Below are 6868 nucleotides of genomic sequence, written 5' to 3' on the forward strand. Positions count from 1 at the left end.
CCACCAACCAAACAAAAAAAACCCCAACCGTTGTTATTATGCTTTAAGATGGATGAGCACAGATAATGGGAACTGCATGAGAAAATAAGAAGAGATGAGAATTTGGGATTATTTTTTAATTATTAATTGATAGTACACCTATCTTTTTGGTCTCTACAACACAAATTAGGAGAATAAAATGGTTTACATAGACAAAGGTATAGCCTTCCAATGAAAACCTAAAACTTCTGGGAAGGTGTTCAAGGTGTGGTGTAGAAGAAGATGTTTTGCTGAGAACACAAAGCATTTTTCAGAGGAAGGCTCCAGCCATGTCTTGCTTGTGTACACACCAATAACTGCAGAGCTACAGGCTTTTCCTTGGAATAAGTTGTTAATGGGGAATGTGAAGATTCTCCAGACTCCAGAGTGGTTCTTCTTAATGTCCACTTTAAGTTTTTAAAAGTTCATTTATTCCAGCTACGTTTTCTTCAATTTGTTCACCTTCCTCTACTCATGTCAGAACCATTTACTATGTCCTTAAAATCCAAGTGGGCATAAGATGGACTAACGCCAAAAAAGCACTCACCATACACCAAAAAATACCAAATGAATAGCTTTCCTAGCTTTAACACAATGTTACCCACAGAAAAATAAGGAGCATTTAAAGAGCATATGCTGGAAATAGAGTTCTCACAAAGCGCATAGAAATTACTATTAATTTCAACATGTTGCTTATTTTTGGAGTCATTAGTTGATGCAAGGGATATGATAATGGGATACAAAACTTTTCCCCTCTGGATCATGGGTCACACTGTGATCCACAGAATTAGTGACTAAAGTAATTAACTGCCACTATCTGTTCAGCAGCGTAACAGGATTAAGCTCATCCTTCCGACTCTGAACAGACCAGTGTCTCCATTACCAAAGCCACCAGTACAATTAGCACTAATGGCCATCTCCTCCTGAAGAGATACGGCACGTGCCCAGCAATTTTCTCTGTAGAAAAGTTACTTAATTGGTAAATTTTTATCTGGGAATCTAATTGGGTTGCTTTTCACTGCAAGAAAGGCTTGGAGTAATGCTCTGTAGTGCTGTGAGGAACAGTGTGGTGTGGATAAGGGAGGTGTGGAGAGGTTTTGTGATATGGGCCGTCCTTCCAGGAGAGCCAGACACTGTTTCTACCCCGGTACACAACCCTAGGCAAGCTCCATCAGCCCTCTGGGGTGCTTTTCTCTCGTAGCCTTGTTCTCCTCATGTCAGGCTGGCAGCTATTTGCAACAGAGACCTTTACGCCCTGCACGCTCTTGTTCCCAACATGAGATGTTTACAGTTCATCCTCCTCCTGCCCGATTCAGCAGCGACTGCCTAATGGGGCCATCATTTTCATCTCTAATTGAATTATTTCTCTCTCTCTTCTTTTTCTTTTTTTTTTTAATTGAAGTGTCAGTGAAATCAACGCTTTAAAAAAAGAAAAAGGAAAAAAAAAAAATAGATGAACTGAAGGACCCTGAGCAGAAGGATTATTTTTAGCAGGGTCTCCTGTGGCTGCAAGCAGGCAGGAGGTCTGGGGAGGTGACCCCCTGAATCCCAGGGCTGGGTGCACACTGATAGCCATTCAGAGGGTATAATGACCACCAGTCAGACAGCGGCATTTTGCTTTGCCTGAGATAAAAACCATGTTGTACCTCTGCAGCCCCTCAGCCAGGGAGATGCCAGCACTTCGATTAAGCCACGCTGGGTGGTGCCCGCATTATTATCTGTTTTACAGGCAGAGGAACCAAGATGCAAGGAGATTAATTGACTTGCTCAGATGAGGTGAGACCAGAGAGAAACCCCAGACGTGTAATTGCCTGCGTTAACTCTAATTGCCAGCACATACATCCCCGTCTGGGAGAGGCATCTGGAGGAGCAGGGGATGTAGAGGATGTAGAGGCATCCCTGGAACAAAGCAAGAAGCCATGACTGAGGGTACCAGTGAGGTAGGAAATGAGTCTCCTCTTTCTTTAGCCTGCTATAAACCTCAGTAGCCTTGTTCTGACACTGCCTGATAGCTGGAGCATTGTTTGAGGTATGAGAATAGCAGACCCCAGATATTTTTAATGTGGAAAAAAAGCAAGCCATGAGCTGAGCAGCCAGCCCTCGGCCCCATCCTGAGCCCATGCTCTCCAGGGTGGAAGCACCGCTGTGTTGCTTCTGCCCCCCTGGAGCAGCTTCAGAGCCCCATCAGAGTTAATCTTTCAACTTAAGTGTTTTGCCTCCTCCCAGGTAAAAGAAAGGAGGTTTTATTATACTGGCAGGATCTCACTGAGCCAAAAGTAGCATAAAACCCACTTGCCTCGTAAACATGACACAGCAGAAGCCGGGTGTCTTTGGGGGAGAGCTGTCAGCCCCACAGCAGCACTGCTGCCTGCCCAGCCCTTTGTGCAGGGAGGTTTTAATGCTGCTTTGGCAGGATAAGGAGCTTTTGTCACTGTTATTAAGCAAAGCCAATCACTGTGCTGCCGAGCATCTCTGCAGGCTGCAAACATGCCTCATAACCGCTGGGATATCTAAGCTTACGCTTTCACTTAGGGGAAGCTTTGTTCTCCATTGCTGAATTGAGGTGGAAAGAAAGGAGAGGGAGGTTTTCTCTTCCCATTCAGCAGCAGGTAATAGAAGAGGCAAAAGTGAACATCAGCCCCTCATCCACAGCAATACGAAGTGACGGGCGGGGGCCCCTTGGTATCCCCACAGAGAACTGAAGTCTCTGGGAGTTTCAGGGAGGTTTGTCCCCATCTGAATACCTGAGTTTTGCTGTGTAAAATGGATTTCTCAAGAGCTCTGCTGCTGTTACTGCAGTGGTTGTGACAATGCAGGAGTGCTGGTTTTCATTGTACAGTATTGTAATGAATGAATAAATCAATAGCAATCAGGGCAGATATGTTATTGATTGACGACCCAAGGCAAGGGCTACATTCATTGCCAGGAGTAAAACACACTCCACCACATATCCCAACAACCACAGGGCCACAGTTTGACAGCACTAATATATGACACGGTAAATCACGGCACTGCCTCGTTCCATAGTCCAGCTCTGCACACATCGATACAAAACCTCTGAGAAGATGACATTTGTCTATCTGAATGCAGCAGCTGGAAGCTCTGTATGAAGCTCCTTGGGGACTTCCCAAAGGCCAAAACATTTTATTATGTGATTGGTCATGGTTTCTCAGTACGAGATTTTGCAGAGGAACTTGCTCTTCCCTTTTACCCTTGCAAACCATCCCCCCTTTGTCAGCTGTTCCCCTTCCTTTCAATATCACCATACAGGATTTTGTTCCCATTCTCTTCAGCTTCCCTTTCTATTGGTTTCATGGTTCCTGATTTTCAGTCATCTTTTGGTTTGGAAAATTCTCATCTCTACTTCTCCATTCCTCTGACTTCCCCTCTGTTCCCCTCAAAAGTGAACACTCAAATCAGTTGCTTTTTTGGTACAGCCTCTAGTATATCCCTCACATTCCATGTACATTATCTTTATTCCCCTTCTGCCTGCTACCTTCATTGTCCATTCTACTTAGTTTTCTTGCCAAGTGGATATATCCTACTGAGTTTCTAACTCAAGTTTATTAATTGGAATTAGCCAACCTTGGCTTTAGTTCAGGTAAGCAAGCAGTTTTCAACTCCAGGTTTCTCTGCAGGTGTCTCCACTACTCTCTAATATCATTTTTTTAATTTCAATTTTTTATTAAAGCAAGTCCAGGCTTTTTTATTTGGTTGTCTGGTGTTTTGGTTTGGTTCAGTTTTGTTTCGCTGCTTACCACAATGTTTCTCCTCTTTAGTGACATCCCCTTTTCCCACCTGTCAATACCTTTCACTTCTCACAGAGCTTTGTTCCAGAGACTATTCCTCAATCTGCCCTTCTGCTGTCCTGCATCTTCCTTGTATTCCTCGTCCTGAATGCTGTCTTCCTCCATGCATGACAGCTTTGCATAGGGATGCTCCTTGGAGGTTTGCAGCATCCCACGTCTGTGCAACCCTCTCTAGAAGCAGCGTATAGCTGGAGAAATCACCAGCTCTTCTTGACAGTGACAAGGTGAAGACTTCTGGACACCGCAGCCTGCGGGTTTATCTTTTCTAGGAGCCTTTGAAATAGGTGTCAGGGAATTAATTTGTTTTAAGTCAACTTTCAGCAGGACTGTGATAGAAGCACAGGACGTGTGCCAGCTCCCTGGCACAGCTCAGCAGAGCAAGGCTCCTCTTGCCGAGCCCTAGAGCCTCCCACCGGGGTCTGACTCCAGCTAATTGCTCGGTGACCTACAGTGGAGATGCAAGTGCATTCTACAGTGCTGTACCCCAGGGTGAGCCAGAGCTTTGTGCTGTTCTTTTGACTCTTTGGCTACTCCTCACAAGCTGAGGGGAGTGGAGGATGTAAAGCAACAGAAACAAAGGGAAGAAGTTGGGAACCTGATCAGAAGAGGGGCAACAAAAGAAGGTGCAGGCAGCCTCTGAGAGGCAACTCCAACAGCTCATTGTGAAAACACACCCTCCTCCATCCCTGCAAGAGGGCACGTCTGAGAGCCAGCTTTATCATGCTCAAGCAGTAGTGGGTTGATTTTTCAATTTTTAATGGACATGTTTTGAATTTACTTCAATTTATTATTGACTCATATTTTTTTGGAACTCTCTTGTGTTGTGGCCTCACAGCCATGCACTTGAAATGTGTCCTCGTTGGATGCACACAAGGGTTGTCATCTGTGGTCCCACAGCAGCTGTGGCTAAACCACAACAACAGCTCACAGATAGCAAACAGGTATTCTGAGTGTGTTCAAAAACTCTGCTGGAATAGAAATAGGATATTACAGGAGAAAACCAGGCAAACCCAAACTACTCACACAAATAGGAGGCACGAATGAATGAGGAAAGAGATTATAAGGAGCGCAGAGATGTCACATCTAAATGCAATGTCAGTGAAATCAGTTTGGGTACTTTCTTCAGTTTGGGTATCTACAACGCCAGAAAAGATGTTGGGAAAATTGGACAGAGCTCCAGGAATGATTTAAGATCTCAAAAACCTGCTTTATTCTGAGAGGTTTAAACCCTAATCTATTCAGCTTATCCACCAGAATGCAAAGAACTCATTCAGGCTGCGGCTTCCCACTTGGGTTAGAGATTGCTCACATTTATGGCTCTTTAATCTTCTTGCACTGGGAACTGGTCCTGGATATGCTCAGAGTAGCAATATGGTGTACTTTAGCAATGCAGGTAAATAAGCCTTTCAACACCTGACCTACAGATGTGATGAAGTCTCTGTCACTTGAGATCTTTAAATCAAGACTTAACATCTCTTTAGAGGGTGCGCTGTAGCTCAGACAGGACTTACAGTCGTGCCTGCAGTGTAGATACTGCTGGAAGAGGTTCTGCGGTCTGGTGAAAAAATACCCTATAAATAAATTAGCACAGTCGTTGCTTCAGGCCTTAAAAAAATCTATTAATACTTTCAATACCTGATTTTTGAAATAATCATGCCTTCCTTTTACAAACCACATGCCTGAAACGGCGGTCAGATTATGAGTTAATTATGCTTGTGAACAGCTCTGGGTTGTATAACTGAGAAATCCGAGGCAACAAAAACTTAATTGGCTTTTCCAAGGGCATCCAGCAAATCACTGACAAAGCCAGGCACCAAACCCAGGGGAGCTGGGGCTTCCTCCCTGCGCTCACTGCATCTCACACTTCAGCTGCTAATAAAAGCGATAGCATCGGGGAAGAAGTGAGGGCCTTTGAAATCTCCTGAAGGGCATGATTTTGACTCAGCATTATCTGATTCTGTGCCAGAGGGGGATATCTCCCCAGTGACAGTCTGTCAATGGTAATTGATGAGCCTGGCTCCTGACACAAACGTGACTTATCTGATCACTCCACCCCTGAACTCCTGTTCTGATGGACAGCCTTTTATTTGGATGGAGGGGAGAGGGTTACGTTCTGGCCCCTTGCACCTCAATTTTAGCAGCTGAACTGGCCTGCCATCTCTTTCTGCTTCTTTTTGACCATATAATTCATCGTGTTTAAGGTTGGTTGATTTATTTCCCAGATCCACCTAGTCATCAAAGGTTAAACAGCCCTTGGTTTATCTATTAAAGAAGGCAGCAATTAGTTCCCCCACACTGACTCCAAGAGAAAGTCAGGAGGGGACAAGGTAACCTTGTCCCCAGATCTGCTGTGAGAAGATGGAGCAAACACCCCAATGCCTTCATACAGCTGCACAACGCTCACCCCACCTTGGAGAAAGGGATTTCTTTCCACCGTGCGAGCAGCAGAGTGAACATCCCCAAGGGGCCTGGCTAAGCATCTGTTCTGAATAAAAGCTGGGGGGAAAAGCTGCAAGGCTGGCAAGCATCGCTGCAGCCCAGGCAGGTGCCTGGGGGTTGGTTGGTTTGTGGAAGGACAGTGCTGGGAGCTCAACTAGCTCCTGTTGCCTCTGCATGGCAAACCCAGTGGAGGAGAAAATGTCATAGACTTGGCCTGTCAAAGTGACGAAGCTGAAAAAGCTTCCACAAAGCCAGAGCAGCACAGAAATCCAAGCTGTCGACAAAATGCTTGAAGGAGCCTGCTGGGACCAGAGCCCACAAGTGTGCTGAAACTGGGGAGGGAAATCACCAATTCCATCCCACAGCATTTCCTCTGGTCTGGCCAAGAATGTCCCTCCCATACATGGGGGCTTTTACTTTCCAAGTGATGATTAAATTCCCAAGTGAAAGTCATGCATTAGTCCCTCTGACCCCTGTGGAGACCATCAGCTTACTAGGACCTCCCTGCTCAGCAGGTAATTTTGCCAGTGGGCCCCCACTTTTCCCCAGCACACTGCCATGCATCCACCTGAAACAGTCCTTGGTATTTTTATACCTTTGCA

This window comes from Gallinula chloropus (assembly GCF_964237585.1).
Source record: "Gallinula chloropus genome assembly, chromosome: 9".
Lineage (NCBI taxonomy): Eukaryota > Metazoa > Chordata > Aves > Gruiformes > Rallidae > Gallinula > Gallinula chloropus.